The 25400-nt window shown below is 37.1% G+C and overlaps 1 protein-coding gene and 1 long non-coding RNA gene across 5 annotated transcripts in view; one reads left to right on the top strand and one right to left on the bottom strand.

The window, feature by feature from the left end:
• Nucleotides 1-25400, bottom strand: part of LOC139979184 (uncharacterized) — a 137405-nt gene that overhangs the window by 74928 nt on the left and 37077 nt on the right. The gene's annotated exons all lie outside the window — the stretch shown is intronic.
• LOC139979215 (uncharacterized) lies at nt 2-24474 on the top strand. Of its 2 annotated transcripts, XR_011797125.1 has the most exons (4): nt 2-8736; nt 9169-17519; nt 20685-20834; nt 21701-24474. It is a non-coding gene; the product is annotated as an uncharacterized lncRNA (long non-coding RNA). The 2 variants fall into 2 exon arrangements; XR_011797124.1 differs by having other exon boundaries at nt 47-17519.

The following is a 25400-nucleotide window of genomic DNA, read 5'->3' as shown; positions in this document are numbered from 1 at the left end:
AAGATGAGGTAAGAACAAAAAGAAAGCAGTTGAGTAAATATATAGGAAACATCAAACAAGTTATTTGAACTCTGCATAAATATATATAATGATTATTTACAGAAGGCACCATGTGAATACAAAAATGTTTTAAGATTTTTCTTTACTTTTGAAGTTTATGATATAGGGAACTACCATGTGTCTATACCATTACTAATTGCAGCTTTACAGTTTATGAATGCATGTACACGAGTATATCATTATTGGCCAAATATCATACACATTTCACTGGTGAAATGAACCACCACTTACAATAGGGAGAGGGCAGGGAGGGAAGGGGGTGAGGAGAATAGTGACAGGGAGAAAAGGGGTAGGGAAGAGGCATGGGGTCAGATGCCTTTGCAATGGATGTAACTATTATTACACCGACCACAGCGCTCGCAGGGTACAGTACTCTGCTACCAAAGCGGGGGGAGGGGGGTGGGGGTCCACTGGAAATGTGCGGAGGTTCAAGATCAATTTAACTCGTCTTTATGCTGAACATCAACGGGAGATCTGATCCGTAAATGTAACGCCCACGTTATAGTGACAGTAACAAAAATAATTATTTATCTTTCCAAACTTTGAAGATCACTCCTAGAATACAACTGAGATGGTTTGTGACATGACACATACATTGCTAAATATGACATGATAAATTAGCAACAAAGTTTCAAAACTTTAAAATAAACTTTGGAGTTTCAATCTTTATTTTCACAAGTTTCATGGTGACACATAAGCTAAGTGGGGTGTTTCTTTTTGCTCTACTTCTATATTCCTTCCACAGAGTCTCTATCACAGAGACCACAGATACAAGAGAGAGACACTGAAAGCATGTGTGATAGTTGTGTATTGTAACTTCACATGTCAAGTTGTACACTGTAAGCTACGTACATTCACTTTGCCTTGATCTCGCACTTCTTATCTCGTAATTTTCACTGTAAGAATGCTCACTGTGAGCGGTTGGAAGAGGAGCAGAAATTTCACCCAAAGTTAATAATCTACTCCCAACCACCTACTCCCAACGACCAGCCTTCATGTTCCAAATTAATCTGAATGTACTTTTAATTATTAAAAACAACAATTGCTGCCGATGAACTCAAGGTATTTCTGAAGAGGGAAGCACAAAAATAAATCAGATAATTCCAAATATTCTGCTCTAATTGCAATTCTTCATTTCCCAATTAATTTTTTTTTATCTTGGAGATAAACTAGAGAAAATAATCCTACACAGAAAGAATTTCTAACGAGGCAAATGACTAAAGAAAACAGTATGTTAGCAACATAATCCAAGTGTGTTCACAAAATCCCTCAAGTCTAAAGAAATCCTTCTGCCACAGCATGCACAAGGAAGGGGTACTCGGAAGCAACAAGCTAGGGAAAGGGAGGGATGGAGACTAGCATGGGGAGCATTTGGGATATTCAAAGATACTAACATGTCTGACCAGCATATGTTGGTCTGGAAATAGGCCTACTGTACATGGTAACTTTCACATTACAAATTACATATCATGCATGCTATCCAATGAATGTCTTGAGTCTGATAAAGGGATTGATCAAACTTCCATTGATACTAGTCCATTGAGATACTAATCAAACAAACAATTAAATCTAAATTGACAGATCTAAGCAGTTCTGCAATGATCATTAATAGCATACAAAAGAGGAGCAATTTGGCCCCATTTTGTAATTGATTTAGAGGTCAATTGGTTACTACTGTATGTGGCAACTATGTAGTCAGATTTACAATATGTGCCAAATAGCAGACCTGTAGAAACAATTTTATCCACAGGGGGGCTCTCAGTTCATTTTCTATTGGGCCAGATAGAAAACTGTTGTTCAAAGCAAAGGGCCAGTGGTATCAAAATATCAATTTACCTTACATGAGAAAAGTGCATAGTACACAGGTATATATCAAGCCTTTCATCAAGACAATAAGGGCCCACTTCAGAGAAGTAAAAGAATGAGGGACAATTCGTTTTTCAGCGGATAGATTAAAATCCATGGTGGGCCAGATGTAGCCCCAACCTTATGAAAGCCCCGTCTTATGCTGTTGCTAACTTGCTATAAGTTTGGGCTACATCTGCTCGGTTATATCAAGTGCTCTTAAGGGCTGGGCTGTTCTTTCTTCACAGGTCATTAGTACTGGCCCCAAATTAAAAAGTTACTAAAAGTTTTCAACCTACTTTACAGGAGGTGCTGATTCCTTTTTACAGACATTCAGAAGTGCAGTTAAACATCTCAGTATGGATAGAGCTACATTTGGGGTGGCAGTAAATTATTTTATCATGAATGACCATACTCAGAATTTCTAGCATATTTGGGGACAGTACAGATGTACTTTAGCTGTGCTATCAAGGCTATCTGTCATGCTTTTGTTACAAAATAAAATTGCTGATTTGAGACAGGTACCAGAGCAAAGAATTAAATTAATTTCCTTCTTATTTGCTCTTAATATTTGTCCATTTTTAAGTTGACCTAGTTTGTGGAAATCATTTTCAAGAAAGCAGACAACTCACTGGATAAGAAATTTACTGTTCTATGTGTAGTTTTTCCATCTAATAGGCCTGACATATAGTTTTAATGCCATACTCTACATATTCATTTCCCACTGTAGCAGTTATTAACCAACTATATTCAGAAAGCTGCAGTGTTAACAAAAAATCTGTTGTGATTTTTGCTGCAGTATTGAACTGAGAAAATTTCCAATAATAAATTTGCATCAGGGTAATAATCTCCAAATTACAAATATTAAAAACTTGTTGGCAATCCTCAGTTGGAGATATTAGACTGATATCTTTCAAATTTAACCATTTCTATTAACACAGAGCCAGCAAGAGCCTACGACACTTAAACCTTCTTCAGTTCGGAAATATCCTAGTAACTGAAGAAATTTTATGGACGAAAGCAGATAGCGTTCTAGCATTTGCTATGTGTTGCTCCCTCTAAAATCAAATTGATAATATTTTCAAAAAAAGCAGACTACTACAAACATATATTTAAATAACAATGAAGTTAAGAATATATCATTGAAAATTATAATGTACTGCATATATGCTCTGTCACATATCGATTACAAACAAATGGATTAACACAGCAGGTAGGATGTGGAATTACAATGCAATGGCACTGTTTGTGGGAACGGAATCAAATGTGTACATAGCCATAAACAAAGACTATCGTGAACCAAAAAACTGGTTCTGCAAATTTTATAACTGCCACAAACTGGTAAGAGTACAAACACTTGAACACTGCATCGTTGGAGACATGTTACTCTTTCAGAACGGCATTACCCCTCCCCTGCCCTTCCTTCCCCAGTAATCTTGATCCCTTAATGTATGGGTTAGATTTCAACACATCAACAGCAGTAAGAAGAGTCAAAATGATGGCATCTAAGAAAAGTACTGCTCTTTAACTTATTCTGTGAAATTGCTTGATGTGTTAATATCCTCCTGCCTTTTTGTGATTGTTGGGATGCTGAGTAATTATAAGGCACATCTTTGGTAACATTACCATGGTGACCACTGCAATGCAAAACTGCTCAACAATTTATAAACAACCGTTCAATACAAACAAAGAAAAAAACGTTCCTTATATCTGAAAGTAAAGCATTACACCCATTACAGGACCTTTTTTCATTTAGATGTCATGATGAAGTCAACTATAGGACTGACCTTTCTCTGTTGACAATGACCTCACATTTGATGCTCATTCTTCCAAGATAGAGCAATTCACAATAATCACTTTGATAATATGTCTCATGCACTATCATTTACCAAGTGTAACCTCTGAGGCAAAGTTCACACTGATAAATGCAACATAATCTACCAGAATGCCAGCATATAAACAACAACGTGCATAGCTACTGTAGGTCATTGTCCTCCACTCCACCAAGTAGTACAACAACTGTTGTTTTGTTTGTATTATCTCGAAAGCTGTGGGGGAATTTATCTGGAAAATTTGATTTGGACAAGCTTCTACCAACTGCATTATACTACCACACCACTTACTTCTACTTCTGTTTATAGCTTTTACTCACAGGGAACAGCATAAAATTCAATTTAAAGCATTAAAAGTAAAACAAATTAATATAAAAAAAAAGCGCTGAGACACTTTTTCAAAACCCTGAACTATTAGACAAATATTTTTTGTAATAAAATTGCAGACAAAAAAATCTCAGGTATGACATTTGTAGTATGTTTTGATTAATAAATTAGATCTGTAGGCATAGGTGGTGGTATTTCGACTTTCTCTAATCCGTTCATATTTATGATATGTACATAGAATATTTACACCTGTACCTTTCCATTGATGTATGGCACATTGTATTATTTTCTTTTGGGACTTGGTAAAACTTGATCAAACCTAGCACTTTTGGACAAGGAATTTGCTCATTTCACACAAAATCCTAAGCGCTCACGTGACTGCAGGTCACCCTGTGACATACATGTGCAGAGTCGGTTGAGGAAAAATTTTGTTCAAGCTATTCATTTTAGCACTAACACTACACCGAAGCGACACTCTGTCATAAGTACTTTTCAAATCAAAATGCCAATGAATTGTGTAGTAGGAGGTTGTAAAAACAATTTTGGACACCAAAATTTAAAGTCTCAATACGTGTTTGCTGATGTATTTCAGAAAACAAACTTCCGAAGCAGATTCAATGTTTCTTATTCTAAATGAACTCTGACCAGGTGAGTTTAATGGAGAAAACCTGTCACAATCGAAAGAAAGAAATACATTTTCTGTTGCCCTTATGGCGCGAATGATATCAGCATGTTCATTACACAAATGTAACCTATATACTCGTATCCTCCACTTTTTTACCCAAATTCACCGGGGAAACGTCTGAAAGTACCTGTTTATTCCTTGCAATGGAAGGAAATGACACAATTTGGAAGCTACATAGGTAAGACCGAAAGAAAGATAATATTCAAGAGAATGGACCTAACACAGGCTAGCCACGAAAGTGAAAGTAAGTCCTAATTAAATTTGAGGTAAATTTTTTCCTGGGAACTGTTGTAAACAAAACAGAGTGATTTGATTGGCGCATGATCTGTTGGGCAGGGCTTGCAAATTTTTATTGAAGTTTGTAGAACCTTTTATGATATGCTTAAACTCATTAGCCACAATTGCCCTGTTAATCTAATGTGTGTACTCAATTATTTATCATCAGCCGTGATTTACCCCATAGGTGCAGGAAAAAAATATCATATTATTACAAAGAGTACACTGTACAATAGGCCCTGTGTGACTGAGTTAGCAGAAACACAACAATACACACAGAGCTAACTTAGTGATGCAAGCTAACACGTACAGACGATATATATACAGTAGTAGGCATGTATATTGTACTGAGACGCTTTTTTTAAGTTTTGAAAGTTGTATATGGAATATTAAATCTATCAGGAGCTTTTCTTTACCACGTTGTTCCCTTCGCTTGTGTGTCTGATTTTGTAGAGTTGTGACTTTCTGAAAGCCTTACATTATGGCAGCGAGACTGAGACATACCCATAGCTTTATATTTCGTGGATTCGATAAATATTGTATCCGCTAACTGGAAACTAACTGCAAACACGATTGATTGCAACAAAAAATGAAGAAGTACCTGAGATGTCGACATATTTCACAAGGTAAGGCATTTCAACTGCGGCAAGACCTCAATAGCTTACAGCACAGTGTGTATACTGGCCTATAACAGCAGCCAGTATTACGAAATATGACTAGAGGTTTAGGCAGTTTTTTATCCATAATTTACTTTTTAATTGAAGAATTGCTACCCAAAATTAGTTAAAAAATGTGTGAAAAATTCTAACAACCATTTCTTGCTCTTGTGGCTGCATGTTTATTGGAAGCAGTGTTTCCTCTAAGAAATTTCCCATTGAGTCAAAATGGCTAATACCTGAATATTTGACTCACCACCATCCTGGGGGAGGGGTCGAAGGGGAGGGTTAAAATTCCGGGCAAATTATTTTATTGAACCCAAAACACAATCGATCAATGTTTTTGTGACTTTTCACGATGTAACATTTTGCCGACAGTATTAGTAACAGGGGTGTAGCCAGGATTTTCAAAGTTGTAGGCACGATTATCTGAACGGAGAGCCACCATCGGTTGGCACGGAGCGTACAAGAACATTTTTGGTTTTACAAAGCCCTCCCGGATGGCCGGAAACGGCCCTTCCTGAGTGTTCATTCTAGTTCCCTGGCCTCTTGGTAACTTAAGACACCTCATTCAATATCACTTTTAAAACCCAAAAATAAACGAGTTAAAATAGTAATTCAATACTACATAATGTATTTAAAATCAGCAAGGTACATTTACAGAGTAAGCCAGTAACAACAGCCAAAAAATTGCTGCAGCTCTATAAAGTCTGTTAATCAACGATAGGCTTATTTGACAGTGGAATGTTTCTCAACTGAAATATTATCTGCGTAAACGGGTTCTTAACTAGATCTATGTTAAAAAACTAACAAGATCGGATCCTAGCCTTTTTCGGCAGGTAGAGTGTTGATTGAAACGGCACGCGATAGAAATGACAGCCTAGATTACAGAAGAATAGGACACCTAATTTAGCCATGTTCTTGCTATGTTCATTTCAATAGTTTTTCCTGTCTAGACTCTAAAACTCGTCCAGCAAGCTCATGGATTTGAGTTATGGGTGTTTTTAAAAAAAATATAACAAAAAAAGTGTAGGCATACAATGCTACATACTGACTACGCCCCTGTGTACTAAACATCGGCCAATCCAATGTCTGATTTTAAATTGAAGCATGGAACCCTGAGCTTTATTTAAACGATGATTGCTTAATAATAATAAATTAGTTTGTTGCATATTAAGCTTTATTTTTATAGCTAAATTTGGCTCCAATAGTGCACCACTGTCAATGCAGGGTAGGAATTAAGATTTGGCTTTGAGGGGCTAAGTACTGTATTTTGGAAAATAAAAAGTTAAAAACGCCCCCCTTAATGTACGAGGGCTATTTTAAGGTTTAAGGGGCGCTTTTCCAAAGTTCAATACATGCTGTTTACGGAAAAGGTTGTAAGCATTCATCAGGATCAAGTAAGCACAATTACCCTCTTCCTAGTTAGCTGCGACCGTATAGCAAATTCATTGAACGTTTTATTGCCAAAATTTGCGATCGTTTAGTAAATATCATCAATCCAACGAATATATGACGAAAAACCAATAAAACACATCGACTGAAATAGAAAACACAGGTTTACTTCCACTGAAGGTGCCCTTCCCTTTAATCATGTATTTTTTCGTGTGTGGATAAAATCACTCACGACCAAATATGAAACCATTACACCGTTGAAAATTAATCAAAGTTAAAACCTTCAATCCATCGCCTCAGCAACGGTGTACTTAAAATACAACATTCCCTCTTTAAGACTTAGCACATACCTTCCAAAAACTGCTGATTTCCAGCAAATTGAAAGTTGTAAACAAAGCTACGCAATTTTTTTTTTTTGCAAACCAATGGTTAGGCTACATTTCTATTGACTTAGTGTAGTTGTTAGACTAGCATGTGGTCAAAGGTTGCAGTATTTCATACATATTTTAGTTCTAGCTAACTGCGTCACAATTTCAGGGAATAAAGAGATACTTACGCTAGATTTTCCCGTTGACTACATGTGGTGTTTGGCTATCATGTGCGCGAGGAAAGTAGGTAAACAAAGCTTTGTAAAGTATTGTTTTTTTTATTTTTTTTGCAAACCGATGGTTAGGCTACATTTCCCATTGACTTAGTGTGGTTGTTAGGCTAACATGTTGTCGAAGGTTGCAGTTTTTCTTGGATATTTTCATTTTTTATTTGCGACACAACTTGAGCGAATAAACAGATGGCTAGGTTAGAGTTCCATGTTGACTTAGTGTGAAGTTAGGCTACCATGTGGTTCGAGATTTGTGGGGATTTTATTGTCCGGGTACTGAAATTGCTTAGTGGAGGCCGTAGTTTGACGGTGATTGTGCGCGACCTTCCGCACTGCATCAAATTTGATGCAGGAATGTGAGAACTGTTTGTGCGTTTCGCGCTGCTACTGCAAACCCTAGCTAAAGCAAGAAGCATGTCACAATTAAATTTACACAGACACAGGTATTACGAGGGCGATTTTCTTATATTTCTTTTTCGCCCTCGCAATTGTGCTTTCGGAGGGCTTTTAAGCACTTGCTAGGGCGAATCGCCGTTACCCCCGCTTATTTCTGACACTGTTGCAATGTAATGTAAGGTAGGCTATACAGAAATCATATTTAGTACACTGGTAAGTGCGAACCATCGTAGTGTAGGCAATGCATCAGTGCACGCGCACGTTACAACAATCGAGCTAAATCTACGTGACTGTATAGAAAAACAAAACTATGGTAGAGTTAACGATCCCTAATTTAACATTTCTGATGATAAATTGGAAACAATTTACAGAAATAATTCTTTCACTTCAAGTTGAAGTTCTGAATAACATGCCTTTCGAAACTGTTTTTTTTTCCTATCCACACTTTATAAAATTCAGGTGAAAATGACACCCTCTTTTTTTCTCTCTCTCTCTCTGAACGCCAGTGCGTCAAATCGGCAAGCCATTGCGTCAAAATCGCGTCATAGCGGCTTAGCGGAAACACTGATTGTAAGAGTGGTTCACTTTCTTACGAGATGAACATGGAAAGTCCATTGTTATTGTATCGTGTTCACGGTACACTTCGCAGAATGACGTCACAGGGAGGTATGTAAGTTCATGAGCTTTTACGTTCTGGAGAATCTGCTAACTTTGAATTAAAAATAATTACTGTCTATTTCGACTAAACAGGAACCACAGTATTGACTGTGTATAAAATACTTTAGTATGAGCCAAACAAAAAGATTTATTTTCTGCCTCAAGCTATGCATTTTAAGCCACTTAAGTAAACTTGGAAAGACTAGAAGGAGGCATGTTGGTTGTGCTGTGTCAACTATATATTAGGTCTTCTGGAAGTACAAGGAGTATACACCATCTAATAATAAGACAGATTTTATTGCCAACTTATTTGCTTTTGTTGCATTTTATGACAAGATTTAGATTTAACAAAATCAACAACATGTGATGTGGGATTTAATTATTCTATCACAAACAGGTTCTTTTAATTATTTAAGGAGATATTTACTTTCTATTCGGCAGCTGTATACAAAGTCAGAAGGACTTGGAGAATGTATTGGGGATATGTTGAACTCCCAAGAAATTAACCAACAAGGATTTCATTTCAAATTACACAGAGAAATATTAATTGCACAGATCTGAAATTCCAATGTAACTGATACCTTATATACTTCATCAAGACATCCTTGCTTCTACCACAGTGCAGCAAAATGCAATGACTTGGGAACAGTATATATAGCTCTCCCATTATTACACATGCATAATCTTGCTTTTTTTTTTCTAAGAAAATAAAAAAAAACAAGAAGACCACATGCACTGATAACAATCTCTGTATCATGTTTTCAATGCCATATCTAGCTTGATTTTCATAATTGTTAATATTTCTTACAATAAACCATAGATTATCCTTTTCATTTTTTTTTCTATTACCATTTTGTGAGTTTAATTGTACTTACAAGTTAAAGCAGCATTTTGCGTCCTTTTTTATGATTTTTCTCAACCTCACTGACTCCACTATGCCATAACGACATACATAACTAGCTTATCTATTTATATTTTACTTCAAATGGTGGCATAAATGTCGAAAAAATTGCAACTTTCAACTTTGTCGTTCTCCAAGATATTTTCCGTTGGGAACCCAATAAACCTCGCCCATAATATGAATATTTAAACACTACGAACGTCATTGACAGATACCGTACGTAATATAACACCACGCTTGATTTGTGTACAGTCTATATGGCAGTTGTACCAGGCAGTTGCATAACAACTCCCTGGTTGTACCAAGTCTTGAATCTATTTTTAGCAACGGCTCATAACTAAACCTGCATCTCTGATTGGTTGAATTCAAACTAGTGGGTTTGGGAACTGAATGCGATTAATTTTGTATGTGGAATACTCGCCAATTAACGTTTTTGGCAGGGAAAAACTTGGCTAATATCTTAATTTGCTGTTTTGTGATTTGATGTATGTAAAAAACTCAATGGACATGTCAAAAAAGTAGAAAACGGCGACCAAACGCAAAATGCTCATGAATAAACATATTATTCACTGATTGGTGGAATTCAAACTAGTGGATTTGGAGATATGAAAACTTTGTCGAGGACACTTTTACTCGTTATTGACATAAATCGTTAATTACTCGCTAATTAACGCTCTTGGCAGGGTGAAACTTGGATGGTATCTTAGTTTGCTGTTTTATGATTGATACATCTAAAAAAATCGATGCACATATTAAAAAGGTGGAAAAAAGCGACCCAACGCAAAATGCTGCTTTAAGAAAACATCATGGTCATTTCTTATTAAGAGTTTAACCATCCTACAAAGAATTCATACGCTGAGTCAAAGCCAATGCACTCAAGCCCTGCGGTTAATAACAGATTATAGCTTGTGTGTTGAAACTTGCAAATTGTCATTTAAACGAATGAATGCTACATGATTACCGATAACACAACAGACACTATTGTATTCTCACTAACTGGACTGTAGCCACGTACAGTTTGGCTGATGTGTCTTCTAGCCAATGAGAGAACATACTTCAAGCCTATATGTCTATATATACGTCCTAACACAGCTGGGACAGAAGGAAAATATCTGTATTGAAACAGTTTGCATTCTGGATAACATAACAGTTCTATGTATACAAATACATATATATGGACAAAGAAGGGGGTATGTGGTAAAAGGAATTCTTGAAAGAGGACATTATGGGGTAGGGGATGGGGATAGGAGAGGGGGGTGGAGGGATAAAATGAAGTATAACCACATATGGCTAGGTGAAGGCATTTCCCTCCTACCATAACAACACCTTTGTGCTTATACTGTTGATACAGCAGACCAGCCTACTGGCAATTCACCTCAAAGCTTATGTATTCTAGTTGTATACATAATTCTCTACCAATTGTTCTTGAAGTCTCATAGTTTCTCAGAAAAGGCCTTATAATATGGCAAAGTTGAACCATGGAGCTGTTTATAGCTCCATGGTTGAACCAAACTCCATCCAATGTAGTAGGCTAGCTGTCTTATGTTGCTGATGAATGGATATAATTTGCACTTAATTTGCCAAAGGGCTTTGTAAATGAAGTATAAATCTCTCGATGCAGTTCAGCTAAACAAATCACTTCAGAGAAATGCCACATACTTGTCACATACTTTATTGGGTTTTACATGTCATAGCATTGCAAATTATACTCTATCAATAGGCCTACTACTTAATTCTTCAGGTTCTCAAAAAAGAAAACAGAAAAGTTCTACACCACGCTGGATCCAAATTACAAGCAGTGACATATCCTTTTGAATGAACAGATCATTGGTACTGTACTTTAAGTAAGTGCCCTTAAAGTGATAATTATTTTTAATGCCGTTTTGGTTAAATGCATTACATTGATTATACACAGTACATCATTACTTATTACTAGATCTGGGGTAGGAGAGGGGGTATACTGTAGGGTTGCCATGTTGTTCGCTGCAAGCATCACTCCCACGTTAGTAGATAAAAGCAATGGTTGGGTTGGTTCCCTTCTCCTTATTTCTGTTTTTGGTCATGCAGCAATTGTATCAAAGCTACAGTAAATGTACAGTATTACTCCAACGTAACATTTCCTAAGAATTAAACTTAAAGGAACTGTTCTAAGTTTTTTCCACCAGGTGGAATCGATGTTATATAGTGAGCAAGTAATAAACAATTCCGAATGAATTTTCAAACTTGTGTCAACCAGACATTTCTCATGTTAAGTTTTCAATCACAAATACCATGATTTCAAAGATTTTGGCTATTTTCTAAAATGTGACGAAACATGAGTATAGCTCTGAAAAACTTATCAAAATTAATTCAAAAGGCTGCTTTAAACTTGGGTCTCAAAGGAAATCCAAAAGGCTGATTTTAGTACCAAGAATTGATAAGAAAACAGTCAAATATTGAAATTGAAATACAGTACATTATAAAGAAAAAACTTGAAAGCATTGCGGTAAAGTGGTTAAGGCAGTGGGCTTGTTATCTCAGGTTTGCAGGTTCGAGTCCTGACCAGATCATGACATTGTATCCTTCGGCAAAGGTACTCTCTTCACCCAGGTGAAGAAATGGGGACTTGCGAGGTAACTTGTAAATATAGTTGCGCTACACCCTTTGGGAAGTTGCCCAAGGGGATGCATAGATTTGGTACACTTAATCATTGTTTTAATTGTGCACACTTTAGTGTGTGTGTGTGTGTGTGACAATTTCCAGATGACCAGGGGTTAAATTGTAAAGTTGTGTGAGGGAGGGGGGGGTCTTGGCTTCAAAGAAGACTGTAAACCTTCAACTGTAACTATGTTAAAAGAATTTCAATACATGAATTAAACATGTTGGCTTCAAACAAGACTGTAAACCTTCAACTTTAACTATGTTAAAAAAAATCAATACATGAATTAAACATGTTTCGGTTGTTTCTAGTACTTCTTCAACATTTTAGTCACTGTCAATAACCTACGGTAATATGCAAGACATCCTTATACAACATATGATAAACACATGCAGGTAGTAAGCTTCTTCCTTATCATGAGACTATGCTTCCTGCACACAGCAGAGTTTCCAAAAATATTTTACAGCTTCCTCAAGTATTGAATTACAATGACTGGACCAATCTGATCAGGTATAAAACTGTATGCAGACAGTACTGTACTTTCAGTTCCAGGACACACTTCACTTTATGTAAGACTGATGTACATTCAATGCACCTTCTTTTGATTGAGAATTTATACTTACATGCCTTCCATACTTTTCAAACGGAAAGAGAATTGGCACTTTTTAAAGTAGCTTTGTGCTTCTGAGTCAAATTTCCAGAAACTTTAGGGGAAGTAAAATCTTGCAACTATCCCTATCCTATCCGAAATCCTAACTTATCTTAAAGTGCTACGGACACAGAGTGCCCCATATACAGAACATTTGTTGTGTATGATAATCTCATTCAAAGTATGCTGAAATGTTTCAAGAAGTTTTGATAAAGCTGGAAACTCATTGATATTTGCAAAATATGCTGTGGAGTGTTGCGCTAATCAACATTTCTTACTTTAGGCCTGATTAAGTTAACCCCTAATTACAAGCCCACATAAATCCTTTGAATAATGTGATGTTCCTCTTTTCAAAGAAGGCAATAAAATATTTCAATAAATTGCCCTTACTAGGCCATATCAGAAAATTAGGCAGTCACTCCCTCTATAGCATCAATGTGTGTATGCGTGTGTGTGCGTGTGTGTATGTATGTATGTAATGAGTATGCAATGTACATAATAAGCTAATGTTTAATCATAATTTAAACTAAAACTAAGAAAGACTTGTAAAATGGTCAATCTCTGATGGATGTTGATGGGAATTGCAGCTATTTTCATGATTCCTAATGCCTTTTAGAGTGATTAGGAAAATGTTGTTTATACAGTAGGTGTCCATAGACAATATTAAGTCACAGTAGCATCATAATTGGCCCTGTTTTTCAATCTAAGGATTGCACTCTCGCCTCTCCAGAGCCAATACCGACAAACTTGTGGCAAGGAAAAAGAGACAACCATCACATAACTGTTGTGACCACAGTAGCATTGTAATGATAAATTAGGGAGGGGGGGAGGGGGAGAGGATAATTGATCAGTCATGTTTTAGTGCTGGGTTGTTGCCTAGACAGTAAGGTTGCAGGTTTAAACATTTTGACAGAAGGTTCCCTATTTTCAACATGGGTTGTGTCATAGGTCTTGCCCACATTTAAGAACACACTAGGGCGATTATTGATATTAAGTCTGGAAGAGGATTATCAATTAAGAGCATGACACTTTCACATTTAAGAACGAGTGAGTTTCGTATTAAGTCCACTTGCGAGATTAATATACTGCGCAGGCGTGCTAAGGTCATATCAGCTGTTTACATTTTCCCTGTGCTTTGCCATTGCCACATGTGCTGTACTAATTTGGTACGTACACACCTGCGCAGTAACGTTCAATCAGCACACATAAACAGTATACTGTATTCAAACCACTACGAACCACTACACGTTAACCCAGATTGGAATTTCATCCAAACCCTATATGGATGAGCAAACAATCTTGCTAGTCAGTGGTTTACTTCTGATGTCATATTTGAGGCTAATCCAACATCGAATGCATTTAATTTTAGCTCTAAGGACCTAGTAAGCTCTATGGGTAGGCTAATGTAATTTCAATATAGGCTATAAGCCAGGCGTCATGGGTTTAACCTTAACCAACTGCCGTAGCAACCAAACTCAAAATCATCCGTTTTGAAATAAACATAAAATTACTGATTTTGGCCTCTGTGAGTTCGGCATACAATGAACTACAGTTCATTTGATTTAAGTGGACTGCCATTATGTTATTTTCCTTTTCGTCTCACAACCTTTACAGCGGCTTTTCAGCGGTTTTGGTCAAATCCGTTCAAAGAACAAGAGCCCAAGGGCACTGTGGTTCCTTGCTTGGGGTATATGACAATACACATAATATTATTAATTAAAGTGTAAGAAATATAAGACACCTACAAGCGTGTCAACAGATATGATAACATTCAAAATGTTCCACCACCCCATTCACAACTTGTCCCAAAATATCAACCATGTCACACCTTGGCATTGAGATTTAATTGCATTAAATGTCAAAAAATTAACTTTGAACTTGTATGTAACGTAAAACACAAAGGTCACCCTGATGTCAACATGTTGACATTTTTGATCGGTGAGATGTGAATATAGCATCAAAATATAAAAATTTCAAACATTTTTTCTTTGCCCATTTTCTCCCCCCATAATACTAATTTTTTAACATTAGCTGACCTTTGGTGACCTTGGATCACATGACCGTTAAGTTTGAAAATATTCCCCTATACCATTTGCAACTCGTCCAAAAAAATCAACCTTGTCACACCTTGGCACTGGGAGTTATTGCATTAAATGTGTGAAAATTAACTTTGACCTCAAATAACTTTGCACACGAAGGTCACACAGGGGTCAACCTATTGACATTTATGATCAGAAGGTACCTTTAACATCTGAAAATAGCATCGAAACTGTAAAAAATCCACAAAACACAAAAAGGTCACCAGAGGTCAAATTGAGGTCAAGGGTCACCCAGATGCGGGTCGGCAATTGAATTTCATTGAAGCAACTCCCAACTCTAACGGACAATTTGTTCTCAAGTTATCGCAAAAATACTAGTTTTTTATCATTAATTGAACTTTGGTGACCTTGCATCACATAACCGTTAATTTTGAAAATATTCCCCTATACCATTTGCAACTACTCCAAAAATATCAAACTTGTCACACCTTGGAACTGGGAGTTATTGCATTAAATGTCTGAAAATTAACTTTGACCTCATATAACTTCGCACACGAAGGTCACACGGGGGTCAAGCCATTGACATTTATGATCAGAAGTTACCTTTAACATCTGAAAATAGCATCGCAACTGTAAAAATCCACAAAACACTAAAAAGGTCACCAGAGGTCAAATTGAGGTCAAGGGTCACCAAGATGCGGGTCGACAATTGGATTACACTGAAGCAACTCCCAACCCTAACGGACAATTTGCTCTCAAGTTATCGCAAAAATACTAGTTTTTTATCATTAATTGACCTTTGGTGACCTCGGATCACATGACCGTTAAGTTTGAAAATGTTCCCCTAACCAGTTCACAACTTGTCCCAAAATATCAACCTTGTCGCACATTGGCACTGGGAGTTATTGCAGTTTTAATATTTTCGGTTTTTGGACCATAACTGACCTTTGGTGACCTTTGTGAGCACCAAAAACAATAGGGCACACCTTCTCCATATGGCGGATCTATAGTCCAAGTTTGGCCTCAATCCAACATTCCCTTATTGAGATAGAGCGTACCCAAGCGTCACAGACGCACACACACACACATACACACACATACACGCATATACACCATCATGAATGCAAAGGTTACAATTATCATCGAAACCAAAAACAACACAAACATAACAGCCATTGTTGGCAGTAATGTTTTAAGACACATACAGTTTGGACCTATGGATCCATGGGCAGGCATATCAAATTTACAAGAATTTCAATGTAGTTATACACTTAGAGTTATCATGTATAAACACAAAATTCAGACTTAGACCACTGTAACCTCAAATGACCTTTGACCTCCACCAAAAACAGCAGGTTTCTTGTCATCACTACAGTCTACCTATTAAACATGTGTGATGTTCATACAAGCTTTGCTACTAGAGTTAGTGTCAGACTTTGACCTCTGTTGCCCTCATAATGACCTTTGACCCACACCTAAAATAGGGTCATAATATACTAAGCACCAAGTTCAAACAATATGTACTTTAGTTATTGCATTACAGATCACTTTGTGCTCACTCACTGAATGTCAACATGTTTAAAACACAGGAGTGCCTCTCAGTCTCTAATTGAAATCCTCGGGCATACACACTCATTGTTGAAAATTGATATTCAAGGGCAAACAAAACTACCTTAAATTAGGCACCTCACTTACCTCTTTAATGAGCAGCTTTCATTATAAACACTTAAACAAAGTTCAAACTGATTGTTCAAGCCCTGGTGGCAAAGTCAATAAGTAACGTCCACCGGGTAATTATGAATGGTCAAACTACCCAACAGAATCCGTAAGATGCACTGAGTTTAATTTAACACATGTCAGCTCAGTCAAGATTGAGTGCTGGAAATGTTATTGGTCAACACAAATAGATATCAACCATCTTCTTCATCAGACCAAAACAATGTAGGAAAAGTTGATCTAACTTTTACTTTACTTTCACATGACTGACTCATTCACGATATAGTTTATCAAATACTTAAGTACAAATAGCACCCCACTTCTCTCTAAATACTTCTGAAACAAAATATAATTTGTTTCAGTCAGCCCCTGTAAGTAGATCCTGCTAGGATCAAAACCTACACTCTTTTTGAAATAAAATATACTTAGTTAAAAGCACACTCTCAGCTAGGAAATTTTTAGAGGGCGGGCCAATTTCATATGTTTCGATGGTTCACCGTTAATCACGTGACACGGTATTTGTAATATACTGCCAGTGTACCCTGTATGTAAATATACGTAATATATAGCACAGTTTCATGCAGTGGTAGCATAACACACGTAACGTGTATATTGCGGCCGCGTCGCCGCGCTGTTGAGGTGGAAGGCACAGGTTGCTTTATTGTGGGTCGCAATGCCAAAAGCAGTGAGCGACAAAACGGACATGAAATGAAAAGTGTACTTGAGCTGGTGCTACGTACTTGGACTGGGTCTCCAAAAACGATCTACTGGAACAGAGATCGGGGATCGACAAAATGACCAATGCTACCTTCGCGGAGCATTTACTGGCATGGCAGATCATACGAGAAGGTAGGCAGCAAATTATGCTAACGACTAACGTTATATATTTACTATTTAGGCTACTGCATACTGTTTTCCGGCCGAAGTGTTTGTTCTGCCGTAGGCTTCATTGTTATATTGTTCAATAGATCATGCTAGCTAGGCCTACTACTACGAGTACTACAAACTAAGGCAACTAATACACCGAGAGACATAGGCTAGTACAGTAGTAGTATAGTCAGTTTTGCGAAGTTTGGAACACTGCGAAGTTCGGCACCCCTAAGAAATACGCGATTTCACGATGAGACAACCTACAGCAAGAGCCAATTGCACGAAAAACTACGAAGCTACAGTTATTTTCTCTCCAAAATGACCCAACCATATCAAGTATAGTTTCAGGTGATTTATACCATGAGATATAGTTTTGTGGTGTTTTAAGGCTTAGGCCCCTAGGTGTCCGAACTCCGCAGTGTCCATGCTACTGCAGTGCAGGCTGCTGTACAAACTGTAGCCTAGCCTAGGCCGAACATTTCATGAAGTGTTATTTATGCTTTTCTACTTATATTCGCCTACTAAGCATGATCAGTATGGAAGTGTGCGGTATCATGTGTTTGGTTTATGATTCGGTAGCTTTGCAAATATGAATAGGACTTAGCCTACATTAGTGTAATATGGATTTGGTAGGGAGATCTCCCCACAAGAAAATTAAACTCGAAAGAAATGCAACTTCTCATGAGCGGAGCAATAGCAAAAGTAGGACTACTGTAGCCTACAGTAGCTCCAGGCCCAGACTTATAAAATTATGCACCATGGAGGGCCTGCCTCAATTTGATGGTTATTCCTGTCAAGAGCATTTTTGATATGGGCATATTTACTATGTAACTGTAAGTCTAGTATGCAATGAGATACGTGAGGGACGGGCCTATACCCAATAAAGTAACTGTTTTCATTTCCTACTCTACTTTACCAGCACAATTATAGAGTTCCTAGCAACAAATAAATTAGTCTGACAACTTGAAAATTTACTGCATATTTGCATGCATGGTCATTCTCAGTTATAGACTACTAATTTGTGTAGCCATTTCAGTTTTGTTTTGTCTGAGAATGGGTTCTTAAGTGGTGAAATAACCTGGGATCTGCTGAGCAACTCCAAGAATTAAGTTACTAAGGCATTGGGTTCTTTTACTTTTTTAAGTCTAATATGCATAGGCTAGGATATTTACTTTGCTTCACTTGTTTGTCAATCCGCATAGCCACTTTAGCTGTGGATGATTCTCCACTTGCAAAGAAAAAATGTACGCATTAATTTAAAGGCTGTGGCTATTCTTACGACTAGTCGTAACAATTATTTATAAACTATTTCTTACGACATCGGCGAATTCATGCGCAGTAAAGTAAATAAAGCAACTGCGCATGTAGTAGGGGTAAACCTAACCCTAACCCCTACCTAACCCAACCCTTAACCGGAAAATATTGTTACTCCTAGTCGTAAAAAGAGTACTCCTAGTCGTAAAAATAGCCATGTTAAAGCAACTGTGCTTGCGTAAAAGGGAATTATTGTTAGGACTAGTTGTAAGAATAGCCACTTTGTAATTTAAACTCTTTCACCCAAATTAGAGTTTGCCTATAATACTCCCAACATATAGTAAGTTAAAAAAAACGGTAGCGGCTTTTCCTGTAACTGTAGTGTAAAGTGATAACTGATATTACTAAGTTTTCCAAATTAATTCAAAACTCAATAGCCTTCTCAGAAAGAAGCTACACTAGCTCTACAGGCTCCTTTGTTGAATTAGTGAAGGATAGTAGGTATTGTTCACATGTTTATGCATTCATAACATGATAGTTTGCTATCATCGTTGTTTAATCATAAAATCAAGGACAACATAAAGAAATCAATGTCACCAATAATTGTGAATGCCACCATTTTATGTTCGACAAAATTTATCACATTTAATTTAAAGGATACACCATACATGGCACATTGACGGACACTGAAACACATATTTTAGTTGTAATAACGCACCAAATATGCGCTTCATCGGACATGACGCACCATTCCGGGGGTCGTTGAGTCCGTCTTACAATAATTTATAATTTCATCATGATATAGAAATTTAAGACATTTGCCAAAATATAACAACATCATAGGCTTCATAGCTCTACACATAATCTGATCATGTAGTTCTAAAAATTATACAAAATGAAAATGATACTACTGATTTTGAGAGAACTAGAATGGTCACCCATTATATACCATATCATGTTTCTATAGTATATATCTTTTAAACACTTCATTGTTTAGGGCACACCTGTAGAATATTCCGTATTTTTTAGTCTTGGAAATAAGCAAAGCCTACTGCAGCTATATTTTTGAAAGCAATTATGCATCCCTCTGAACATGATGAAATTTGGTGACATATTAGTGTATGAGCAAGCCTACTGGAACATTGCCATTGTAACATCAAACGTTATGACATTTAGTGTATGTAAGGTATTAGTAGATGAGTTATAATACTGCAGGTATATACTACTAACATAGAAATAAGAAATATAATAGAAATTGTTACACATCACTAGTTTAGGTTTGCACTATATTAGTAAATGGACCATTCTTGAATACTTGCAGAGTTGACACTATACATACTGTAAATCATAAAGCAGATGTGATGAATTTATGCTGCCAATAGCAAAGTTCTGTATTAACTAGTAGTGTTTTTACTGTTCTGTGTTTGCAAAATTGATTTGAATTTTTGACTATTTAGTGAAGGGCAAAATGTGGTATTCAGTAATTTATGTTGGAAGTTATATAATTCACTATGTCAGGAATTTGCTCACACTGGGCAGCTACTGTACGCCCAGCAGTTTTGAATGCCGCCCCGCACAAACAGTATTTAACTTTTTTTGCCCAGCACTTTTTGATGATAATTTAATAAGTTTTACCATAACCAAAATCTGGGAGAATATATGGCACAGAATAGGAATATAGCACCACCTAAGCATACTTCATGTGCAAAATTTGTCCATTTGGGGGGGGGGGTACCCCACCCATGAAATCCCTCTCCCAGGGTGTGGATCACACTACCGCCCAATCTGCCTGGCACTCAAATATTCATGAGCACTTCCCTGCTATGCGTACAGTATGCATTCTGATATATTATTAACTTTGCACATCCCGGTATTATTTGTCTTTTTCAGTTGAAGGTGTGTGCGCAATTAAAAAACTCGAGAGGTTGGTATCCAAACTGATCAACCAGAAAAGATAACACCAGTTCCTCAATGAAAGGCCATGCCCAACAGAGGCTGATGCAGCAATGCACTCCAGCAGCTATACCCCAGTGGAGACTGGTAATTTTTTGATGTACATACTGTAACCATTCCATGCTGTAAATAAGTCTACATTTTAACTAGGTCTACAGTCTACTACTGTAGGACTGTATATGACTAACCAGATTTAGGACATTGGACACATTTATTCATTTATTGTATTATGTTATATTAATGACATAGACATGTAGTGCTAAATATGGTGCTAATACAGCCACTGGAGGTTTGTAAATGTGAGGGACCCAAAAATGTTCAAACCCCACAAGTTAATGATAACAGTACCTGTAGTATTTTTCCTTATCTCTGAAAAATAAAGACATTTACCAATCTTGTAGAATGTGCTACCTACCTGTCTGAAGCAGTTTGTGTTCAAAAATTGCACATTTATTCTTTTCTCTTTATGTTTTCTTTTTATGTTTCATGATGATGTGGCATCATTCGTACATACAGTACAGTACTTGCACTGCTTAAAGATAGTTACTCTTAACTGCCTATACTGTAGTTGTCATCTGATCAGGTTGTCATGTGCATATAGTTTCATATTAGCAAAGACATTGACATTTTTGGCAAATTTTGAGTGTGAGCTATATTTCTAGTTTAACGTGTTAGGGGCATCATTAAAGGGGTCTACTTTCACCCAGATTTGAACAATAATTTTTAGTTATTACAATGAGTGCAAGTTACAATTTCAGAGAATAAACAAACATAACATTTATGCTGGCTCCAACCCAGTTCCCTTGGCTATGAGCCTGAATGTCTCTTTTGCAATTAAAATCAAATAAATCATATCTTGGAAAATCATTTGAACAGGTATATCTTTGTGACTCTTCTGTCCTCACACAATGCCATAAATATGTCTTTTTTTCCATTTTCATTTCACATTACAGATGTACAGAACATCCTTTAGAGGAACAGTACAGCACAGCATAGCGTTATGGCATGATGGATGTTTTGCAAGCAGATATAAGGGTTGGAACTGGAAGTATTTGTGTTGGATTGTTTCATTAATAAATGTGTGCTTCTCTACTTTACGTAAGATGATTGTCATATTTCTTGTTCTCCAGTGAAAGCTATGGATTTGCATAGTGAACGTTGTTAACATGGATACGGACAATTTTGAAATAGCTGAGCTGATGTTAAAGCAGTTTTTCAGCTTATTTAAATACCATACATCAAGGACACAAGAGTGGACTATGGGAGTAACAAGTATCCAGAATGTAGATATCACAAGGCTTCAAGACAATTGAACAAACTGTACCATAACAGACAACAACAAACATGGTGTCTCAGTAAAATGAAGTTACTAAGCTAGTGCAATGTATCATAAGAATTTATCTTCTCCATGGTGTCAAACATTGATTGTTGCATTCAGTGTGTTATGTATCCTTCTCCTTTCTGTAGTATTTAGCATTGATTTGCATGTTCATTCATAGTGTAAGTAAACTACATAATTGATGTCGCCAAAGTTACAACTGTGTCATATTAAATAAGTAAATGATTGAAATATTGGTTTCACTACATACTTGATTGTACACTATTTGGCTTTCCATGATAGCAATATCTGATCTTTTTAATTACTGTAGCTTGTTCAGTCATACTGTACCAGTAGTTCTAATGTGACATTGATCTTGGGTTATTTATTGTTGGTACAGAATAGCTTGTCTTTATTTTGTATTGTGTGAGATCAATTTAACATAACATATTTTGCGATGTCATAGAGTGTTGAAGAGGTACTCTAACTTGCAGCTAGTAGTGATAAAACAGTTCATTCAGTGCTCTCATGATAACCCCAGTCGGGCCCAGTGGCAGATGGAGATAGTGGCAGATGGAGATGTTTGAAATGCAGGGGACATTATAGGGTCTTTTGAAGTTTTGGCAAAAGTTCTTTTGCATGTAAAGCTGCTATACTTACTGTATCACGGAGAAGTTCCACAATGGAGGCATGGCGTCTCCTAGCCTTATTTGGGTATATGTCCTTGCATTCCGTATTTGGAACACTGCCCTACTATTGCTTGTATTGCTTATTCTAAAGTTAGGTAAGTCAGTATTGTAACATATTTTTATTTTTAACACATTGATTGCATCTGTACAGTTCTTACATTGAGTTCAACTATATACAATAACCATGAGCACGGAAAACTTACCACTATCTCACTTGCATTTCTTAATGTTCAAGTGACCATATTCATACTTTAACCAAAGCATTTCTTCCATATTAGATAGTGTTTATCCAGAGTAGGTTACAGGATATTTTCAAGGTGGGCTATGTAGTATTGTCCCCAATTTAGCATGCTATAATTGCTAGAATATTTAATATGTTCATAGAGGTATTTACTTTCCAAATTGTTCTAAGGCATTCTAATTGAAAGCATAAGATGCCTGAATGTCCCAGCGAGGTAAATTTCCTGGAAGGTGGTAATAAAACCAGTTTCAAAACTTTGACCAAAGGTAACCATATTTGAATATCTGGTTTATTTGGGGCCAATACAGCATACTCTGGTTGAGAGTTGGCGTTGAAGCCACCATATGTTTGTAGTAATGCAGTAAAATGTAGTAAAGGCAGCTGGAGGAGTCCAGTTTACCCCTGTGCCGAAGGTCATTCATCTTTTAGGTTTTTTTGGAGAACACTTTAACCTTCCCAACCACAGAGCTCCCAACTGACCCACAATTCGCGGGTTGGACCCGCATTCTAACACCCAAAGCCCCTGACCCTATCAAGCATCCCAAAAACCTGCGTTGTAATTGACAAGTATACATAAAAAAAATGCATCAAATTTGGATTTAGCAACCATCATTTCTTTAGCATTTAGCATAATAGAGTATAAAACCTCCTTCACATCATCATTTGAACCTCAAATTAGGCTATTTTTCATTTCATTGGGGCGAGCAGCGAACATTTTCATGCCACGGGCAAGAATGAATTATCACCTACTACTCAATTTATTGATGTTACACACAAAAAACTGCATATTTCTCAGAAAATTGTGGGTGACAAAAGCCTTTCTAGGTGCCACCAGTTTACATGTAGGCATCAACAGGATTCCAAAAAAAAAATAAAAAGGGGAGGGAGACACCCACCATATACCCCTCCCCCAGGACAGCAATTCGTGGCATGGACCAGCATTTGCCTTCTCAAGAGTTGGGAGCTATGTAACCATACCATTAACGACATGTCTCTATAGGCCCAGGGGTTTGAATCCTTAGGTAGCCGTCCTGAGCTAGTGCGAATCAGCAGAGAGAGGTTGTGGATGCTACGCCTTCGCACCATTCAACCTCATGGGCTCAACATTCAGGAAGGACATGACTAACTTTCTTCATTCCCTCTCTTCTCCCCTTGCCCCCCTCCCCCATTACTCCTCTTCTCATAGCTTTTTCCACCCCTTTTTTCTCCACACATTTCTGTCGTTGTCCTTCTCCAGTTTATTCCCTACCCCTTCCCTTAATCCTCTCTTTGTCCCTCCACTGTCTATCTCCTACCTATCCTCTTCCCCTGTTGGCTTTTATCTTTCATTCTTCTCTCCATCCCTTGTCTACTAATCCCCTTACATCTATCTCTTTGTGTTCACCATGCTCATTAACCTGTCTGTATTATGTGCGTGTTTTTTCTACACAGGCTCTCTAGTGGATAAGCTGTTTGCTCACTGTTTTATTTTATTTTGAACTCAAGTATTGAAGAACGTTAGGCCAGAAGCAAGTCGTTTCGTCAAATAACAGTACATAAGCAGCACACATTCAGTCACATGTTTATAGAGAATTACACGATGAAACTATTCGCATTTTATTTCTTCAGCAATTTCTCCAACAAAAATCGGCAGCACGAGATCATACGGGCCCATAGACTTTCCATAACAACTACCTGCTGCTACGAGCTGGTATAGCGTTTTCCCAGCAGTACAATATGCACTGTTCCATATAGCAAATCGAAAAATTGCGTAATTCGAATAGCACACAGTACAATTACACAGTATGCCTATAGGTTACGCAACACTGAGAGGCAGATTAGAATCTCAGAAATCCGATACCTTCGCGGTAACGGTACCCATTTGCGTATGCTGTTTATAGCTAAGGATGAGAATGCCATATTAAAGAAATGAATATGTTGCCGCTGTGAGAAGAGGGCAGCATTGTTTTTATTTTTTAATCGGGGAATACGTTGAGACAAGATTTTTGATTTTAGCAATTTCCTAGCTGAGAGTGTGCCTTTAAATTCATCATTTTATAGCAGCAAGAATTATCATGTAGAAACTGCAGTATATGAGCAGTATTGAGCAGAATGAATAGACATACACTTGACATACCTCTGAACGATAGGAAAACAGGATAGTATATCCTCTTCCTCGCTCTCATCTTCTTTATCACTCGGATTAGGCGAGGAAGGTGCGGCGAAACAAGCCATGTTCAACACCGTAAGAAACATTCTATCATTGTCTCTCTTAGGAATGTCTCAGACTCATTTCAAAAGAACGGACAAGCCACAGGTTCTAGAAAAAAAAACACTCGTCTTTATTTTCCTACTTTGTTCCTCCAACGACAACGGCAAAGCATCCAGATAAAAAATAAAAAGTTGATGAAAATTATAAGTGCTAA

The sequence above is a fragment of the Apostichopus japonicus genome, chromosome 13 (genome assembly GCF_037975245.1).
Source record: "Apostichopus japonicus isolate 1M-3 chromosome 13, ASM3797524v1, whole genome shotgun sequence".
Lineage (NCBI taxonomy): Eukaryota > Metazoa > Echinodermata > Holothuroidea > Aspidochirotida > Stichopodidae > Apostichopus > Apostichopus japonicus.
Note: the sequence above shows the minus strand (reverse complement) of the source record. Positions and strands in the feature narration are given on the sequence as shown.